Below are 21904 nucleotides of genomic sequence, written 5' to 3'. Positions count from 1 at the left end.
TTGAGTTACTATTGATATTGTGAATCATGTACCGTCAAGAGCGACGTTCATCATTAATGGATTAAAGTTAAGTATTCCACCAGCTACATCCGTATTTCTAAATTCTAGTTTCCTTGTCCTGTTCCAGACCTCACGCCAGCCTGCGTGAGCTACAACGCGTGCCTTTCGGCCTCCTCTAGTAACACGGTGTTGGCTCTCCTGCCAACCACAACAAAAGCACAAAATGGAAAGTGATCAACAAGTACAGTCCTGGATACATGGTTTCTCTGGAAGGAGAGTGTAAACACTGTAGATATTCACAGACAATTAGTGACAGTATACAGAGAGTGCACACAGATACAAGAAACTGTGTACAACTGATGGGTGGCTGAGAAAGTGGCTGCACATCAATAGAGAAAGGAACCAGTTCTGGAAGTAAAGTGACTCTGGTAACACCACTAACATTTCAAGAGAGGAAAAATGTATTCAGGAGAATAAGTGCATCACGTTCACGGAACTAGGATGGCCGCATGTCTTGGCACAAGAACTCTGTGCCGCATAGTGCACGAACACCATAAGCTTGGAAGGGTGTCCATGGGGATGGTTCCCTGGTCTCTGAATGCAGCATGAACACAGTAGTACAAGGACATGTCCAGTGATCTCCTTCAACATCACAGCCAGGATCAAGAAGGTTTCATTTCCAAACTTGTGACTGGTTACGAGACTTGTCTCCACTACCATGAACCAGGGACCATAGCCCAATTGATGCAGTGGTAGCATACAAGGAGCTCCTGCCAAAGCAGTTTCGTACAGCATCTTCAGCAGGAAAAAAAATGGCCACAGTCGTTTGGGACAAGGATGGAATCCTCCTCTCTGGCTGGAAGCAGGGACCACAGTATGGTATATGTGAAGCCTTTTTGGAGTTGTGCTGTGCGATTCAAAAGATCCAGCCACCAACATGGGTGAAGGGAGCGCCATTGTGACATGACAATGCTCACCCCAATATGAGTCAGACAACCATGGCTGCTACTGATGACATGGGGCTGCAGGTACTGCCACACTCATCATGTCCTCCATACTTGGCCCCTACTGACTGCCAGCTATGGGCTATGAAGAAACCTCTATGTGTGCATCATTTTGCAGACATTAAGAAAATACGAACACCTGTCCTGCAGTGGAGAAAAATGGTTTGAGAAGGGCTTACAGAAGTTACATCGGTGGTGCAAATGTGTGAAGCTTAATGGGGACTATGATGAGAAAATACGTGTATCTGCCAAGGCACAGAAGTTCTTAGTGAGTGTAATCAAATTGGAACATCCCTCGTATACTTTTCATAGTAACAATACATGCAAGCAGTGAAATACTGGGGGCAGTGTTATTGCAGGTGAGAAAACTGGCAAAGGCTTGGCAGTTACATATGCATCCATGTCAGTGAATTACATGGAAATGAACTAAGGAAAAAGAACTACCAGCAATAGTGTCTGCAGTAAAGCAGTTTCCACAATATGTACACATATTACAACCTTTCAAGGTTCACAGTGATGACAGACTACAAAGCCAGTGGTGGGTTTTTTGAATAAAGGACGTGACTTCAAGTCTCTTGAAATGGATATCGAAATCTGAAGAGTATAACTATGATGTAGTTCATAAGATTGGAAAAATAAATAGTACTGTAGATGCACTAAGTAGAATATAGGCCAGACAACAAATTCATACTAAAGGGAATTAGATGGATGAGAAAGAAATGATTATAGAAAGAAGGATGGATATGCAGCTCAGAAATGGGAAGTAACAGAGAAGGTATCCCAATGACGTTGAAATAAGCACAAATGGCCCCAGAAATAGTGTTTAATGCTGAGATGGTACACAATAAAAGACACCACATCATCAACCAAGATGATTCTGACTCCTGGAGGGGGAGGGGGGGGGGGGTTAACACTGGACCAGGGTCAATTTCACCCTTTTGTTTCCACTCCTGGATAAAGTTACAGATCTTCTTCATACTGAAAGTTATCATATGATAGAATGAAATTTATTGATTTGAATTCACGAACTTTAAAATAAAATAAAATGAAAAGATACTATAGTTCAAAAATTTTTCAAGCAAGCCCTACATGCCTATGTCAGGGAAAAACTTTCTACTGTCATCAGGTTCTTATATGTTCAAATTCACACATTTTAATGAAATTGTCTGACTTGCTAACAGTACAAACAATGTTAACAATTAAAAATTCCCATGTCTTTAAAATAGGGTAACACTGACACCCTAAATATTATCAGAGAATTTCCATTAATCCACGTGCATTTGCCTAAATATGGCTTAAAACAAAAGTGTAATATTATTAACAAATTAAGATTGGGACAACAATGAATTTAAATTCATAGTTAGTCTTTGACAGTACTTTTGTTACAAGGGTTATGTTTATTGCAGCACTTTTGGATTGAGAAAAGTGTTTTTGTTTTCACTGTAAAGAATGGACACAATAGGCTATAACTTTATTAGACAGTGAAGTTAAAGAATAGTGTCAGTTTGAACAGAGATTAAGTAAAGCCAAAACTAAAACAAAAATGAACTTCTGTGCCTAGAATTTAGCAAAAAATCTCCAAGTGTAAGGCGGTACCTAGAAGTGATTCTATTAATTAATATTTAAAGGGTGACACCAGGAGGCTAGGTATATTAAAAGGCACAGTGAAAAACCACTTAAGGAAAAATGGATCAATTAAGGTAGGAAATACAAATTTACTAACATCAGAAGAAGAATCTATATTAATAAATTCTATTGTCACTACAGCTGATTCGAGTTTCCACTGCATATCACAGATATTAAAGTTATTACAAAGACATTCCAAGATTAATTTGGACACAATGAAAGACTATTCCAGAATAACTATCCAGGTAATGATTGGGTCCATACATTCATTGCACAAAATAAAGTCATGCTTTGCAAACAATCTTAGCCACAGCAAGGGAGAAGTGACAAAAGCTCAACTTATAAAACATTTCACCAATTTTGAAACAACTGCCAAAGATAAGCTAGCCTGTATGTATTTAATTATGATGAACCTAATCTCTTGGATGATCCAGGAAGGAACTGATATTTTGCTAGGGAGTTAAGGATCCTGACCACGTTCTCGACCCTATCAAATCATCCACAGCTATTATGACGTATAGGGCTGCTTCTGGTGTTTTATTGCTAATTTATGTTGTTTATAAAAAGGAACATTTATATGATACTTGGACTCAGGGAAGACCAAAGGGTGCACCTGTTGCAATGAATGGTGCTGCAAAGGTGAAACACACTACAACAGAATTCAACTTGGTTGGTTTAACAGTGTCGTATTGACAGGTTGGTTTAAAAAAGTACTTCTTCCTCCTGCTAAAAACCTGCCTGGAACAAAGATAATAATAAGAGCCAACCTATGTTCACATTTCACAAGCGGTTATTCAGCTACATGAAGAAAATGGTAAAGTTTGTTCACATTCCAGCCAACACAACTCATTTAACCCAGCCTTTGGGTGTGGGCTTTTTTTAATTACCAATCCACAGTTCTCAACTGCACCAAAGGCAATGTTTCCAACCCTTCTTAATGAACTCAAATGTTCAAATTGTCTGCATGTACAAATGATACAAACAATCCTTAGCCTAGTTGATCCAAGTCATCCACAGCTACTGAACACCCACAGCCAGAAAAAAATCTATTTTGAAAGCGTGATAATTCTTCATCAGCAATGTGCTGGTGCAATGAAACGAAATTGATGGAAGTGATTTTGACCCTTCAGATGATCCTGTTTGTGAAGATTTGCTGCTCACTAAGTGTGAATGTCAAGATAGTGAAAGTGTCCAGGTCCTTTTCCAAATGACTTTGTTACGGTGGAAGTAATTGGGGGTAAAAGGGGGGAAGCAAATTTTTCACTATGTTTCTATTATTCAAAATGTTGCAACAAAGGAAAAGGTAGCTGAAGTAGTTGGGACTCACTCCACAGACTCAATGAAGAAAGTTCCTTTTGTGCCAACAGAATATGATACAGTCACTGTCCCATTCTGTGACTTGGCTGGCTAGCTGCCTCCACCAGAGCTATGGGCTGATGGGTGTAGAATTCTTTTTTGTCAATAAAGTTTTTGTAGTATGTTTTAAATAAAGGATTGATAATTATATTTATAGAAATGTGTGTTTCACGAATACTTACTTAGCTTATCAATATTTTACAAAACACCCAGTTTTCAATGGGGATCATTGAAATCCCTTTACAGGGGTCATACTCATACTGCACTAGACTAACAGTCATCCCAGGTCCATTCTACATGTGTTTATATATTTTAAAAAATCTAAGGGCCATGTCAGAGGGAAATTTTGACCCCCTCCATTTTTTTTCCCTAATAACCTTTGAAAAAAATAACATACACAGAGTACTAAGGGTGTCTGTATAGAAACAATACACAATAATGAAAATCGTCATGAATAGAATGTAACTGGATGGATAAAAAATCTACTCACCAAGCGGCAGCAGAAGAATACACGCACAAGAAGGTTTAACTTATGCAATCTTTCAGAGCCAGTGGTTCCTTCTTCTGGCAGAAGAGTTGGAAGGGAAGGAAGAGGGGCGAAGGAAAAGGACTGGAGAGGTTTAGAAAAAGGAGTACAGATTGGAAAAGTCCCCTGTTCAGGGGAGACTTAACGGATGGGATGAGAAGGTAAGACCGGTAAGTCTCCCCTGATATGGGGTTCTGGGTAACTTTTCCGAATTGTGCCCTTTTTCTAAACTTCTCTAGTCCTTTTACTTCATCCCTCTTCCTTCCCCTCCAATTCTTCTGCTGGAAGAAGGAGCCACTTGCTCTGAAAGCTTGTGCAAGTTAAACCTTTTGGTGTATGTGTGTTCTCCTGGTGTCACTTGGTGAGTAGATTTTTTATCTAAAAATTACATTACACTGTCAAAAATTGATTACTTTCATAAAAATTGATACATACAAGAGATATTCTACAAAAACATAAAAAAAGCAGTCAGTCTTACCCCAGATGACAATATATGACAAAATTAGTCTTGAGGAATAGATCTTCACCCTGAGAGAAATGTGTGGTAAACGACTGGAAGGGCATGCACGTAATGCTCCAAAGAATTGAGTAATATAAGCAATGGAAAAAGAGGGGTCAGTCATCAAAATATTGTGCAGATAAAGGAATCAACAACTTGGTAGAACACCTAAAAGCACATCATTTTAAGAAAATGACAGTGCTCAATGTAAATAAAAATTACACAGATGATGCTATTCGGAAGAGTAGCGACAATTTCCTGGGTGGAGGAGGTTTCGTGACTGTGGAAAAATCCAAGCTTTACAAATAATTGAAAATAAATTCTAGGATGTGGCAGGAGAAGCCACAGAGTACTAAGTAGCCAGACGAGAACACTATCAGGCAGCCTGCAAATGATAAAACATGCCTACACTAATTCAAATTAGCTGGCACCTGGTGACTAAGGTCCAAATTTGTAACACCGCCACATTGAGTACCATCTACAGGCAGCTGCCATAGCACATGGATCTCCACGATGATTGAAAACTGCTTTAATGCCTCTATCTCTGATAAAAACCAAGTAAATCTCAAATTCATGTACAGTACAGATCTTTAGAATGTACCTAAGAATGTCAAAAAATCTGTTCTTAAATTTAATTTTCACCAATGTTACATTAATTTTTTTGAAACAGACAAAATTTTCCCATTTGTAAACTGCTTCAAACTTATCATGGCATATCTTGAAAACTACTGAACTCAGGGCAATCTTTTTTTTCTCCTTTCTTTTTTTCATTGTTTACCAAAATACCCTGCATGGCATTGAATCTTTCAAAATTTGATTATTTCACTGCATTTCCCTTATGTATGCTTCTGAAAACGGCATTTACATGCAATTGTGTCAATATTTAACTCATCAAATGTGGCGTACTGCAGTTTATTGGTAAAATACTAAGGAAATGCAGTCAGTCTACAAAGAAGATTGCACAGGCGACCCGTCCTGGAATACTGCTCAAATGTGTGGGATGTGCACCAAATGGGACTAACAGAGGATATTGAACATATCTACAGATAGGCAGCAAAATGGTCACAGGTTTTTCAACCCATGGGAGAACGTCACAGAGATGCTGAATGAACTGAACTGACAGTTGCTTGAAGACAGATGTAAACTATCCAAAAAAAAAGCCTAGTTAAGAAAGTTTCTAGAACCAACTGTAAGGGATGAATCAAGGCATATCTGGCAACCCCTCCGTATCTCTCCCACAGGGATTGCAAAAAGTAGATTGGACTAATTGCAGTATGCACAGATGCGTTTAAGGAATCATTCTTCCTAGTGCTCCTGACATGCACAGAATGGGAAAAGCTCTAATAACTGGGGTAATTGTAAGTACCCTCAGCCATGCACTTCACAGTTGTGTGCAAAGTACAAATGTAGATGTAAAAGTGTGAAGTCTCAAGAATCTGTCTCCAACAAAAAATTGTATAAAAATTCTGAAATTCATGTACAGTGTAGCTCCGCAGTATCTCTAAGCACATGAAAAATCTGTTATCAATTTTAATTAGGACTGGTGTTAATTTGTTTTTGTAATAGAACTTTTGTGTCTGAAAAATCTCCTGGAAGTCAATGTATGTGTCAGAAACTATTAAACACATTGAAAGAATATCTTGTTGTTTACATTAAATGAAAAATATTTAAGTGGTCTCTAAGGAGGTGATGTCTGCAGTCTCAACATTGTTTCTTAGTCTCACAACAGGAAAGAGCAACTGACTGAAATAAAGTGACAAATGCAAGATTTAATGATAGTAAGAGCTTAATTGAAGTACACAATACACTAGTTAGACTACACGAAAACCTTGCTTAATTCAAAATCAGATTCACTGATGCCTCCAGTGTCATTTGCTTGTAGTGACAGACTCAATCAACACTTCAATGCACAGTTGTAATTTACCTTCACTATTGAATGCTTCCTATATTACTTGTTTGATGTTTTACAACTTATTGCCAGTCTTTGGGCGTAAATTGTTTAATTTTCTCCTTTAAAAATGCAGTCCACAAAAGTAAACATAAATTTTTTAATATCGGTAAGAAAATCAGGGTTGCTATATATTTCCCCATGTGAAATTGCCTGATAATTCCCTGATTTCCAGACAAGTTTTAGCATTAGCTGATAGGTTTTCCTGATGTGAGCAAAAATCTTAAGTACTAACTTCAACATATTTTGTAATGAACTGTTTTTAGATGGAGAACGCAAGCCAAATGGTATAAGTATTTCGTTAAGAACACTGATGTTACTTTATTTCAACAAAAGAAAACACATTTGGTGACAAAAATACGCACTTCCTTGGAGTCGCAAGACGGACTTAAAACACCTTCACTGATTTCAGAAATAACCTCAGAAAAAAGGAGGCCTCTTGAAACAAGTGTATAAGACAGGGAAAAATTGTGTCAACGAACACTGTAGGTGACTGTCAATAAAATGTTGGTTCTACTATGTTCGTTATTGCCAGTAATTACCCACTGTGTCATATCTATTATTTTACAGGTATTATGTGATCTTTCTTTCAAGAAATGTATGTGTACATAGCAACTGACACAATTATCTTCTCCTTGTCATCCATACTTTCTAACATATAAACTGCTCTTGACGTGCCAAAATGTACTAGAACAAATAAAATGTCTATAAAATGTCAAGCTGTACAATGTACTTTGGGTAAGACAGTAGCAATTCCTAAAATCATTGCCCATGGCCTCTGGCCTGCTGAAGAGCACCGCAGTCCTGGGTCCATGGATAAACCATGAAAATGTTCCGCATTACACCTGTGGGGAGATTGGTGAGACCAGATCTGAGCTGATGAATTGAGACCGTGGTGCCTGAGTTGATGAAATGAGACCACGGTGATCAATCCATGCAACAGATAACTTGTTCAAATACTCTGAGAATCAATAATAATGAGGATAGGTAGCAACTCACCATAAATATCATTGCTGAGCCGCAGACAGGCACGCAGAAAAGACAATTACACTCTCATAACTAAATTTCCAGCTGCAGCTTTTGTCAGAAAACGAGAGCACACATACCTTTACAAAATCACTCAGACACAACTCATGCACACATGACTGCCGTCTCCAGCCGCTGCGTCTACAGTCTCTGAGAATTAGATTCAAACAAACCACTCCTCTGGCCACCCTGCCTCTCATCGGCATCTGCTAGGCTAGTGACAAGATGTGATGGCAATGCTGAGTGAAAGCCGAGGGGAATGCTAGGAAGAGAAGAAGCAGTAAGAATAAGGGAGTAGGGAAGCAGCGCATGTACTCAGCTGCAGCCAGCCAGCAATGATGCATGACATCTCAGTAAACAAACCATCTCATCTACTGAGACAAAAACGAGATTTTGTCAGCAGTTGATTTTTTATGTGTTTGAAATTTCCAGAACCTGTGGCAACCCTGAAATTGAGTTCTACAGAATTGAAATGGCAATGGCAGCGAGGCAGAATGAGCACTTTATGTCCGAATTTTTTTGCCTTTTCATCCACAAGGAACTGAAATTTTGGCCTCTCATGAAAATAATTCTGCCCTTTTCAAGTTACTGTCAAACTAGATACATTACTCTAAGCAACAAGCACTATGTTTTTTCCTTGTTGCCTTTGTGGTTGCTTCTTCTTGTACAACCAAATAATGTTGTTGTTGTGGTCTTCAGTCCGAAGACTGTTGTGATGCAGCTCTCCATGCTACTTTATCCTGCGCAAGCCCCTACTGCAACCTACATCCTTCTGAATCTGCTTACTGTAATAATCTATTGGTCTCCCTCTATACTTTTACCTTCCAGTACTAAATTGGTGATCCCTTAAAGTCTCATAATGTGTCCTATCAACCAATCTCAACTTCTAGTCATGTTGTGCCACAAATTTCTTTTCCGTCCAATTCTATTCAGTACCTCCTCAATAGTTATGCAATCTACCTATCTAATCTTCAGCATTCTTCTCTAGCAGCACATTTAAAAAGCTTTTATTCTCTTCTTGTCTAAACTATTTATTGTCCTCGTTTTACTTCCATACATGGCTACACTCCAGACACATGCCTTCAGAGATGACTTCCTGACACTTAAATCTATTCTTGATGTTAACAAATTTCTCTTCTTCTGTAATGCGTTCCTTGCCTTTGCCAATCTACATTTTATATCCTCTCTACTTAGACCAGCGCTGGCCAAACACTGCTCAGTGTGCAGACGTGCGGAAGTGGTGCACATGTGCGACAGCGATATCTGTTATTAGACATGTGTCCTAAATGGACGGCGGCGGCTCCACTTCCCTGTTTATGTGGTACAAGCAAGAGCGCAACATACCCAGTCTCGTTTACCCCTGGTGACCGCAACCTTAACAGAGAAGTACTGAGAAATGGCAATTACTGTGAAAAAGCAAAGGACGGGAGATCTATGTTGTCAGTCGTTTAAAAACGACTGGGAACTGCAATTCTTTTTTGTAGCCATTGGCGAAAACTCACAGTGTTTGCTGTGCCGCCTAATAATAGGCGGCCAGCGTAAGTTTTCAATTGAAAGACACTACAATACATATCACAAAGACGAGTGTAGTGTACTCAACAGTGAAGAACGGCAAGCAAAATCAAATGTCCTTAAGAAAATGGATGAGACACATCAACTCGATTTTACTGTATGTCAAAGTAACTGATACTTCTTGAACTCTTACTTTCTTGTGTTACATTCATGTCTATTTTACTGTACGGATACAATGTACTGTTTTCAATTTTCCAGAATGACAACCACACTAAATCTTCACTGCGAGCAAGTTTTAAAAACACATTAAGAATTGCACAATCTGGGAAACCCTTTTCCAAAGGGGAGTTTGTGAAAGGGCGTCTGATTGATGCTACAGAGAGGTCTGCGGTTATCATTCTGTTCAGAGGTCAGTGAGACAGAAATTATGTGGGTGTAACTGAGGGCACCGAGAATTAGTTATAGGAAACCTTGCATTAGTTTAATGATATTTGGGTTCATGAATAAGGTTCGTTGGAAGTCGCTAAGCACTCTCTTTCTTAAATACTAGATCAAAAACATTACGCGTATTTACGTGCCGTCAGTCAAACCCAGGGTTGATAACTGTATTACTTGTCTTATTGGGTTAAACTGTTAACATAAAAGCAGACGTCTCAATGAGTGGACTGTGATAGTATTTTACATGTTTAATACGCAAAATACCTACCCATGGTTGGCTTGCAAGCTGTGGAAAGAGCATTAGAATGCGCCAGTACAGAGTATCCCAGCAAGTGGATGAAGTGACATCTGTGCGTAGAAACATGCACTACATGAACGCGGATAGCTGCAGCGTGCACGCTGTGACCCAGAAGTTGCACATGTGCAGGGGCACCGCATGTGTGCAGAATTTCTGGCCAGCCCTGACTTAGACCATCATCAGTCATTTTGCTGCCAAAATAGCAAAACTTGTTAACTACTTTTAAGTGTCTCATTTCCTAATCCAATTTCTTCAGCATCACCTGAATTTATTAGACTACATTCCATTATTCTCATTTTGCTTTTGTTGATGTTCATCTTATGCACTCCTTTCAAGACACTGTCCGTTCCATTCGGCTGTTCTTCCAAGTTCTTTGCTGTCTCTGAGAGAATTAAAATGGCATTGGCATACCTCAAAGTTTTTATTTCTTCTTCCTGGACTTTAATTCCCACTCCAAATTTTTCTTGTGTTTGCTTTACTGCTTGCTCAATATACAGACCAAATAACATCGGGGATATGTTACAACCCTGTCTCCCTTCCCTTCTCAATCACTGCTTCCCTTTCATGCACCTCGACTCATAAACTGCAATCTGGTTTCTGTACAAACTGTATACAGCCTTTTGCTCCATGCATTTTACCCCTGCCACCTTTAGAATATGAAAGACACTATTCCAGTCAACACTGTCAAAAGGTTTCTCTAAGTCTATAAATGCTATGAATGTAGGTTGGCCTTTTCTTAACCTATCTTCTATGAGAAGTTGTAGGATCACTGTTGCCTTGCATGTTCCTACATTTGTCTCGAATTCAAACTGATCTTCTCCAAGGTCAGCTTCTACCAGTTTTTCCATTCTACTGCAAGGAATTTGTGTTAGTATTTTGCAGCCATGACTCACTAAACTGATAGTTTGGTAAATTTCGAGCCTGTCACCACTTGTTTTCTTTGTCATTAGAATTATTACAGTCTTCTTGAAGTCTGAGGGTAATCACTGTTTCATACATCTTGCTCACCAGATGGAAGAGTTTTGTCATGTCTCTCTCTCCCAAGGCTATCAGTAGTTCTAATGGAATATTGCCTACTCTCGAGGCTTTGTTTCGACTTAGATCTTTCAGAGCTTTATCAGTCTTCTCGCAGTATCATATCTCCCATCTCAGCTACATCTATATCCTCTTCCATTTCCATAATACTTCCATCAAGCAAGTCTGCCCTCATCATCATCCTCTCTGCTTTCCCTTCTTTGCTTATGACTGGTTCTCCAGCTGAGCACTAGATATTCAAACAGGTGGTTCTCTTTTCTCCAAAGGTCTCTCTTAATTTTCCTGTAGGCGACATCTATCTTTCCGCTAGTGACATATGCTTCTAAATCCTTCCATTTGTCCCCTAGCAATTCCGGCTTAGCTGTTTTGCACTTCCTGCCGATCTCATTTTTTAGACATTTGTATTCCCTTTCACCTGCTTCATTGACTGTATTTTCATATTTTCTGCTTTCATCAATTAAATTCAATATATCTTGTGTTACCCTGGGATTTCTAAGAGCCCTCGTCTTTTTACCTACTTGATCCTCTGCTGCCTTCACTATTTCATCTCTCACAGCTACCCATTCTTCTTTTACAGTATTCCTTTCTCCTGTTCTTGTCACTCATTCCCTAATGTTTCCTCTGAAATTCTCTACAACCTCTGGTTCATTCACTTTATCCAGGTCCCATCTCCTTAAATTCCTACTTTTTTTGCAGTTTCTTCAACTTTTATCTACAGTTCATCAACAAATTGTGGTCAGAGTCTACATCTGCCCCTGGAAATGCCTTACAATTTAAAATCTGCTTCCTAAAGCCCTGTCTTACCATGACATAATCAGTCTAAAAGCTTCCAGCGTCTCCAAGTCTCTTCCACATATACAACCTTCTTTTATGATTCTTAAACCAAGTGTTAGGTGATGACTAAATTATGTCCTGTGCAAAATTTTACCAGGCGGCTTACTCTTTCATTCCTTTCCCCCAGTCCATATTCACCTACTATTTTTCCTTCTCTTTCTTCTCCTACTATCGAATTCCCATCCCCCATATCTATTAAAATTTCATCTCCCCTAACTAGCTGGATAATTTCTTTTATCTCATCATTTATTACTTCAATCTCTTCATCATCTGCAGAGCTAGTTGGCATATAAACTTGTACTACTAAGGTCAGTGATGACTTCGTGTCTATCTTGGCAACAATAATGTGCTCACTATGCTGTTTATAATAGTATATCAGCGTCCCTATTTTTTTATTCATTATTAAACCTATTCCTACATTACTCCTATTTGATTTTGTATTTATAACCCCGTATTCAGCTGACCAGAAGTCCTGTTCATCTTGCCACCAAACTTCACTAACTCCCACTGTATCTAGCTTTAACCTATCCGTTTCCCTTTTTAAATTTTCTGGCCTAATAACAACATTGTCCTGAGTATTTCCCATCTGGAGATCTGAAGGGGAGGGGGGATGGACGATGACTATTTTACTTGCAGAATATTTTACCCAAGAGGATGCCACTATCATTTAACCATACGGTAGAGCTGCATGCCCTCAGGAAAAATTATGGCTGTAGTTTCCACTTGCTTGCAGCTGTTTACAGCACCAGCACACCAATGCTGTTTTGACTGATATTACAAGGCCAGATCAGTCAATCACCCAGGCTGTTGCCCCTGCAACTACTGAAAAGGCTGCTGTCCCACGTCAGGAGCCACACAATTTTCAGGGCTCTCAAAAGATACTCCTGCGTTACAGTTGCACCTATGGTATGGCTATCTGTATCGCTGAGGCAAGCAAGCCTCTGCACCAACAGCAAGGTCCATGGTTCATGGGGGAGGGGGGTGGGGGTGAGGAACCAAATAAGGAACGCTAATTACAAAGTTTTCATTAAGTACTGAAGCACAGTCTTGAAACCATTTCACAAAACTATCATGGTTCATGGTAGTCAGAGCTCTTATTTGAACAGAATAACAGATACTTAGAAAGGTGACCTTTGAAGTTCCTGCATGTGCCACAATTATTCTCCTCCCTCTGACAACTGGAGCTACCATACTACTGTTGATGGTACTGTCTGTCTAATCCTTTTTAAAACGGTGTCGCACATTTATCCATAATTTATGGAGCCAAATAATATTATCAAAACTGTTCTCTACTAATTCGCTCAGAAAATGGGAGCTGTTAAGTATAATAAGTATTAATAAGTTGTGACTACAAATGGCATTATAGCAGAATCCTAATTTTTACCCACCTCATAGCAAAGATGATTTACTATCCTGAAACAGATCCACTCATACAAGGGTGGCATAAAGCTTTTAAAGTGTCCAATTCGCCTTCCTCGAATATTACTCATAAATTACACAATGAATCATATCTTCATGAAAAAGAGTCACGATTTGTGACAATCTTCTCAAAGCGTCTCCTCTTACCAGACATCACCAATTTAGACAATTCACCTGTGTTTCGTAATTCTTATCACTGCTCATTTACCAATTTGCATAACAGTTGCAGTTCACTCCACCACTTTATCTAAAGGAATGAGGAGCTCTACTGCACCCCCCCACCCCACCCCACCCAAAAAAAGATTTATCCCCTCAAGGAACACACAGTTCCATGTGACTGATTGTGTGGTGTAACCACAACACGTCTGAATCTTTTTGAAAGAGCCTCAGTAGTGTCCATGCTAAGACACCCCCTCTTTTGACTAATATCATGACATGTCATAAGGCTTGAGAAGCTAAAAGTTAGCTGAATTTTTTACTACATTGCCTCACCTAGGACTGGCTGAAGCATTGCTTTACACGGCACAGTGGAAATGGTAACTCTGTGGGAGCCAACAGTGCCGGGCCCCCATTAACAGTCCAGCTCACTTTCTTTCGTGGGACCGTTAGTTTGATTTAAACTATATAGCGACGCGAACAGAAGAAACTTCGGCCACTAGCATTGTTTTCACTGCAGGCATCTTGATAATGGATGCATTTAGATGCTTATATGCATATGAAGCTTGACTGAATACTAATCACAATCAACACTGTGAAGATAAAAATGGTGAAGCCAACACTCTTGGTGAAGCAGAGAGCACAAGAAATGATAGCAATATTTAATCAGCAAAACCAATCAAGATGGAAGAGATCTCTGACCTTCCACCACCGTCCAGCAGGATGAATTGAGGAGTTAGTAAGGAGTCAGCTATGTCATGGGAAACAACATACAGAGTGGTTATAGACAGTCACTATTGGTTAGTGAAGACTAGTTCATTCTTGTGGAGACACCTCAGCCAGGAAAGAGTTTTTGTAACAGAGACAAATCCTTTCAGAATTTTTTGGAAAGTTATCTTTCAAAATAAGCAAGAAATGTGGCCATTATCCAACATCCACAGGCAACAAAACCTCATAATCCACATATTTCTGCTGTTGTGCTATGTCGGTTTGGAATCCATATTCAAATATAGGGGCTATTTCGATACTATAGTAAAGTGTTAATGAATCAGCAGCATAATCTCTCAAAGGAGAACTTGAAAATTATGACTTGCTTTATTCTGAAAAAAATTCCAACAATGTGTGGTTGCTATATTCTTCTCTCCCTTTTCTTTAGTTTGTTAGGTTTCATAAGTTTGATGTAGTCTTTTTGTTTATCATTCCAATAATGTAAATATTATATAACTGGATACATAAAAAACTCTACCCAACAAGCAGCAGCAGAAGACACACATACAAGAATCTTGTGATGGGCAAGTTTTTGGAGCCAGTGGCTCCTTCTGGAGGCAGATGGGTTTAAGGGGAAGGAAGAAGGGTGAAGGAAAATGACGGAAGAGGTCTACGAAAAGGGGTAGATTTCAGGAAAGTCACACAGAACTGCGGGGCAGGGGAGACTACCATATGGAATGAGAAGGAAAGACTGATTGTTGAGCACATCGGACGAGATTTGAAAACCTGAGAGCTTAAAGGTGGAAGGCAGGGTAATATGCAAGACACAGATTACTACTAAAACATTGTGCACGAGTTAATAAGAGTGAAAAGCTAAGTGAATTGTACATAACAGAGGTGGGACTGGGGCGGTGACGGAAGAAATAAACATAAAGTAAGGCCAAGTGGGTGGTGAGAACCAAGGACATGTAGTGCTGATTCCCACCTGCAGAATCCAGATGGCATGTGTGGTGAAACAGGTGCTGAGGTCACGGATGTCGTGTTGTAAAGCATGCTCTCCAACAGGACACTGAGAGTTGCCAGTATACACCCTCTGCCTAAGCCCATTCATCCTAATTGATAATTTGGTGGTAGTCATGCTGATGTAGAAGGCTGAACAGTGTCTACATAATAGAAGGTATATGACACGTGCCGTTTCGCAGTTGGCTCTCCCTTTGATAGTATGTGTTTGGCCAGTTACAGGGCTATTACAGTTGGTGGTAGGAGGGTGCATAGGGAAAGTCTTGCAGCGGGGCAGTCACAGGGGTAGGAGCCACGGTTAGGGACATGGGTGCAGAAGTATCATAGGGTCTGACAAGAATATTGTTGAGATTGTGAGGGCAATGGATAGTTATGCTAGAAGTGGTAGGCAAAATTTCAAACACAATGGATTTAATTTCAGTGCATTTTAGGAAGTCATGGCCCTGTCGAAGTAGCTGATTAACACATTCCAGGTCAGGATAATACTGAGTCACAATTGGTGTGCTCCGAAGCTGTTTTGTGGAAGGATCAGCAGTACCAGGATTGGATGTGATGGCCTGGGAAATCTGCTTTTTAACTAGGATTGTGGGGTAATTAGGCGCAGTGAAGACTGAGGTGAGAATGGTGGTGTATTGTTGTAAAGAGTCTGCATCCGAACAAATACGTTGTCAAAATGTAAGTACTGTTTGTTGGTAGGTTTAATGTGGACTGAAGTGGGTAGCAGGCTTTTGTTGAGGACAAAATCAACATCAAGGGAAGTGGCATGAGATTCAGAATATGACCATGTGAAATTTAATTGTGAGAAGATATTCTTAGATTGCAGGAATTTTTGCAGCTCAGCCTCACCATGAGTCCATATGGTAAAGATGTCATCAATGTATCTAAACGAAACCAGGGGCTGAAGACTTGTGGATCCCAGGAAAGCCCCCTCCAAGGAATTCATGAAGTAGCCATCCTGGTTCCCATGGCCGTACCGCTCATCTGTTTGTGTGTCTGACCCTCAAAGGTGAAGTAGTTGTTGGTAAGTATAAAGTTGATTAAGGTGAGTAGGAAGAAAGTCATATGTTTGGAAGACACTGACTGAGGAAATGTTCAGCAGCAGACAGACCATGTACGTGGGGGCTGTTGGTGTAGAGGGAGGTGGCATCAATGTGACAAGCAAGGTGTGTGATAGGAATGGGACGGGCATGGATTTCAGAAATGGTTGGTATCTTTGATGTGGGAGGGGAGTCACTTGGGTTGCAGGTGTTGATCAACTAAGGCATACACAGGTTTGGTGGGTGATTTGAAGCCAGCAACTATAGGACGGCCAGGATGATTGGGTTTGTGGATATTAGGAATAAGGTAAAGGTGGTGGGGGGGGGGTGCATGATTCGTGTGGGGTGAGACGTTTTATGGATTGAGGTGTTAGTCTTTGTGAGAGTCCTGAGGTTTTAAGGAGCGACTGCATGTCTGCTTGAATCAGAGGGATGAGATCTTGATGGCAGATGCTGTGTGTAGAGGTGTCAGATAGCTGGCGTAGACCTTCACTGACATACTCCTTTCGCTCAAGTACTATAGTGGTAGATCCTTTGTCTGCTGGGAGTATAATAATGGAGTCGTCAGCTTTTAGGGAACATGGAGCCTGGAGTCCTGCAGAGGACAGCTTAGGGTCATGTTATAGGAACCTGAGGAAAGGGTGTGAAACAATGCTGGATGTGATGAATTCTTGGAAGGGTTGTGAGAGATGATTTTGAGGTATTGGTGGTGGATCAAGTTGGGATCTTGGTCTGAACTGTTCAAAGCAGGGTTCATTGTCAGGTTTGCCGTTGGAAAGGTTTTGGGGTTGGTTTGCAAACTGATATTTCCAATAGATATTATGTGTGAAGGATAGGAGGTCCTTCACCAATGCAGCATGATCAATTGCAGGTTTAGGGCTGAATGTGAGGCCCGTAGGTAATTCAGGAGGTGAGAGTGCTTTGGATGAGAGGTTAAGGACACTGTAGTGTTGTGACTGGTTCTTGTTATTATTGGTTATTCTTGATCTGGTTGGCAGTGGTGAAGGCTATGGGATGTTGAAGAAGTTGGCCAAGCTCGATTTGCAGGGGAGGAGTGGTGGTTGATGGAGTGGCTGTTAAGGAGCTGCAGAGGGACAGGAAGGGAAATACCACTGTTCAGGTAGTTCAGGAGAAGGTGGGATCGCTTTTTGAGGTTAAAAAAAAAAGAAAGTGGTTAGAATAATGTGTGGGGCTCATAGTCACACATCTTGTGGGCCTCTCTTTTACCTTATTCCTAAGATCCACAAACCCAATCATCCTGGCAGTCCTATAGTTGCTGGCTTCAAAGCACCCACCAAACCTGTGTATGCCTTAGTTGATCAACACCTGCAACCCAAGTGACTCCCCTCCCACATCAAAGATACCAACCATTTCTGAAATCCATGCCCGTCCCATTCCTATCACACACCTTGCTTGTCACCATTGATGCCACCTCCCTCTATACCAACAGCCCCCACGTACATGGTCTGTCTGCTGCTGAACATTTCCTCAGTCAGCGTCTTCCAAACATATGACTTTCTTCCTACTCACCTTAATTAACTTTATACTTACCAACAACTACTTCACCTTTGAGGGTCAGACACACAAACAGATGAGCGGTACGGCCATGGGAACCAGGATGGCTACTTCATGAATTCCTTGGAGGGGGCTTTCCTGGGATCCACAAGTCTTCAGCCCCTGGTTTCGTTTAGATACATTGATGACATCTTTACCATATGGACTCATGGTGAGGCTGAGCTGCAAAAATTTCCTGCAATCTATGAATATCTTCTCACAATTAAATTTCACATGGTCATATTCTGAATCTCATGCCACTTTCCTTGATGTTGATTTTGTCCTCACCAAAGGCCTGCTACACACTTCAGTCCACATTAAACCTACCAACAAACAGTACTTACATTTTGACAACGTATTTGTTCGGATGCAGACTCTTCTCACCTCAGTCTTCACTGCGCCTAATTACCCCACAATCCTAGTTAAAAAGCAGATTTCCCAGGCCATCACATCCAATCCTGGTACTGCTGATCCTTCCACAAAACAGCTTCGGAGCACACCATTTGTGACTAAGTATTATCCTGACCTGGAATGTGTTAATCAACTACTTCGACAGGGCCATGACTTCCTAAAATGCACTGAAATTAAATCCATTGTGTTTGAAATTTTGCCTACCACTTCTAGCATAAATATCCATCGCCCTCACAATCTCCACAATATTCTTGTCAGATCCTATGATATTTCTGCACCCATGTCCCTACACTGTGGCTTCTATCCCCGTGACTGCCCCGCTGCAAGACTTTCCCTATGCACCCTCCTACCACCAACTGTAATAACCCTGTAACTGGCAAAACACATACTATCAAAGGGAGAGCCAACTGCGAAACGACACGTGTCATATACCTTCTATTATGTAGACACTGTTCAGCCTTCTACATCAGCATGACTACCATCAAATTATCAATTAGGATGAATGGGCTTAGGCAGAGGGTGTATACTGGCAACTCTCAGTATCCTGTTGGAGAGCATGCTCTACAACACGACATCCGTGACCTCAGCACCTGTTTCACCACACACGCCATCTGGATTTTGCAGGTGGGAATCAGCACTACATGTCCTTGGTTCTCACCACCCACTTGGCCTTACTTTATGTTTATTTCTTCCGTCACCGCCCCGGTCCCACCTCTGTTATGTACAATTCACTTAGCTTTTCACTCTTATTAACTCGTGCACAATGTTTTAGTAGTAATCTGTGTCTTGCATATTACCCTGCCTTCCACCTTTAAGCTCTCAGGTTTTCAAATCTCGTCCGATGTGCTCAACAATCAGTCTTTCCTTCTCATCCCATATGGTAGTCTCCCCTGCCCCGCAGTTCTGTGTGACTTTCCTGAAATCTACCCCTTTTCCTAGACCTCTTCAGTCATTTTCCTTCAACCTTCTTCCTTCCCCTTAAACCCATCTGCCTGAAGAAGGAGCCACTGGCTCCAAAAGCTTGCCCATCACAAGATTCTTTTATGTGTGTGTTCTTCCACCGCTTGATGAGTAGATTTTTTATCTATCCAATTAAATAATTTTATCAATAATTGATTGTTTTCATTGTTATATTTGTCCATGTGGCCAGTAATGTAAATAGATATGATATGTAATAAGAAATCAATATAATGTACTTCATTAGTGTATTTTCATTTCATTTCTTCCTTCCCCTTAAACCCATCTGCCTGAAGGAGGAGCCACTGGCTCCAAAAGCTTGCCCATCACAAGATTCTTTTATGTGTGTGTTCTTCCACCGCTTGATGAGTAGATTTTTCATCTATCCAATTAAATAATTTTATCAATAATTGATTGTTTTCATTGTTATATTTGTCCATGTGGCCAATAATGTAAATAGATATGATATGTAATAAGAAATCAATGTAATGTACTTCATTAGTGTATTTTCATTTCAACATAGTGCTGTAAAACCTGAATCAGCTGTTAGAAAATAATACTGAAATCAGCAAAAATTTCAATGAAATGAGCCATAAAATGAAACATTTTTTCTCTACCTCTATCAGGCAGTTGGTTTCAGGTTCTGCTGAATATGTCAGGAGCTTACTACACGAAGAAGGCGGCTACATTGGTAGTTTCTGTGTAGCTGCGTGGCGTGGACTGGGCAGTATTTTAGGTTAGAAGGCCTCGGGGAAAACACAAAAAGGGCTTCAGTCTCAAAGGGTGCAGGGCAACACAGGTAGAACATAGATCCAGGAACCATTGATATAACAGTTGTAAATTGTCGTAGCTGTATTGGGAAAGTATCAGGGCTCCAAGCGCTAATAGAAACCACTGATGCTCAAATCGTTATAGGTAGTGAATCTTGGCTACAGCCAACATTTTGCGAAGCACCTAATGATGTTCAGAAATGATAGGCTGAACACAGTTGGCAATGGTGTGTTTGTTGCTGTTAGAAGTGGTTTACCTCGTAGCAAAATTACAGTAGATAGTTCCTTTGAGTTGGTATGGGCAGAGGTCATTGTTAGCAATCTGAATAAAATAATAATTGGACCCTTTCCCGACCTCCCATCTTATATGATACAATTGCAGCAATGTTCAAAGAATACTTGATTTTAATTTCAAACACTTGCCCGACTCATACAATTATAGTTGGTGGTGACTTTAAATCACCCTCAGTATGTTGACAAAAACACTTGATTAAATCTGGAGACACACAAAAAACATAATCCAAAATTGTGCTAAACGCATTCTCTGAGAGTTATTTCGAGCAGTTAGTTCATAAACGAAAAATATACTTATTCTACATCTACATACATACTCCGCAATCCACCATACGGTGCATGGCGGAGGGTACTTCGTACCACACCTAGCATCTTCTCTCCCTGTTCCACTCCCAAAACGGAACGAGGGAAAAATGACTGCCTATATGCCTCTGTACGAGTCCTAATCTCTCTTATCTTATCTTTGTGGTCTTTCCGCGAAATGTAGGTTGGCGGCAGTAAAATTGTACTGCAGTCAGCCTCAAATGCTGGTTCTCTAAATTTCCTCGGTAGCGATTCACAAAAAGAACGCCTCCTTTCCTCTAGAGACTCCCACCCGAGTCCCTGAAGCATTTCCCTAACACTCACGTGATGATCAAACCTACCAGTAACAAATCTAGCAGCCCGCCTCTGAATTGCTTCATGTCCGACCTGACAGGGATCCCAAACGCTCGAGCAGTACTCAAGAATAGGTCGTATTAGTGTTTTATAAGGGGTCTCCTTTACAGATGAACCACATCTTCCCAGAATTCTACCAATGAACCGAAGACGACTATCCGCCTTCCCCACAACTTCCATTGCATGCTTGTCCCACTTCATATTGCTCTGCAATGTTACGTCCAAATATTTAATCGACGTGATGGTGTCGAGCGCCACACTACTAATGGAGTATTCAAACATTACGGGATTCTTTTTCCTATTCATCTGCATTAATTTACATTTATCTATATTTAGAGTTAGCTGCCATTCTTTACACCAATCACAAATCCTGTCCAAGTCATCTTGTATCTTCCTACAGTCATTTAATGACGACACCTTCCCGTACACTGCAGCATCATCAGCAAACAGCCGCACATTGCTATCCACCTTATCCAAAAGATATTTTATGTAGATAGAAAACAACAGCGGACCTACCACACTTCCCTGGGGCACTCCAGATGATACCCTCACCTCCGACGAACACTCACCATCGAGGACAACGTACTGGGTTCTATTACTTAAGAAGTCTTCGAGCCACTCACATACTTGGGAACCAATCCCATATGCTCGTACCTTAGTTAGGAGTCTGCAGTGGGACACCGAGTCAAACACTTTCTGGAAGTCAAGGAATATGGCATCCATCTGATACCCTTCATCCATGTTTCGCAAGATATCATGTGAAAAAAGGGTGAGCTGCGTTTCGCAGGAGCGATGCTTTCTAAAGCCGTGCTGATGCAT

Source organism: Schistocerca serialis, chromosome 5 (assembly GCF_023864345.2).
Source record: "Schistocerca serialis cubense isolate TAMUIC-IGC-003099 chromosome 5, iqSchSeri2.2, whole genome shotgun sequence".
Classification (NCBI taxonomy): Eukaryota; Metazoa; Arthropoda; class Insecta; order Orthoptera; family Acrididae; genus Schistocerca; species Schistocerca serialis.
Note: the sequence above shows the minus strand (reverse complement) of the source record.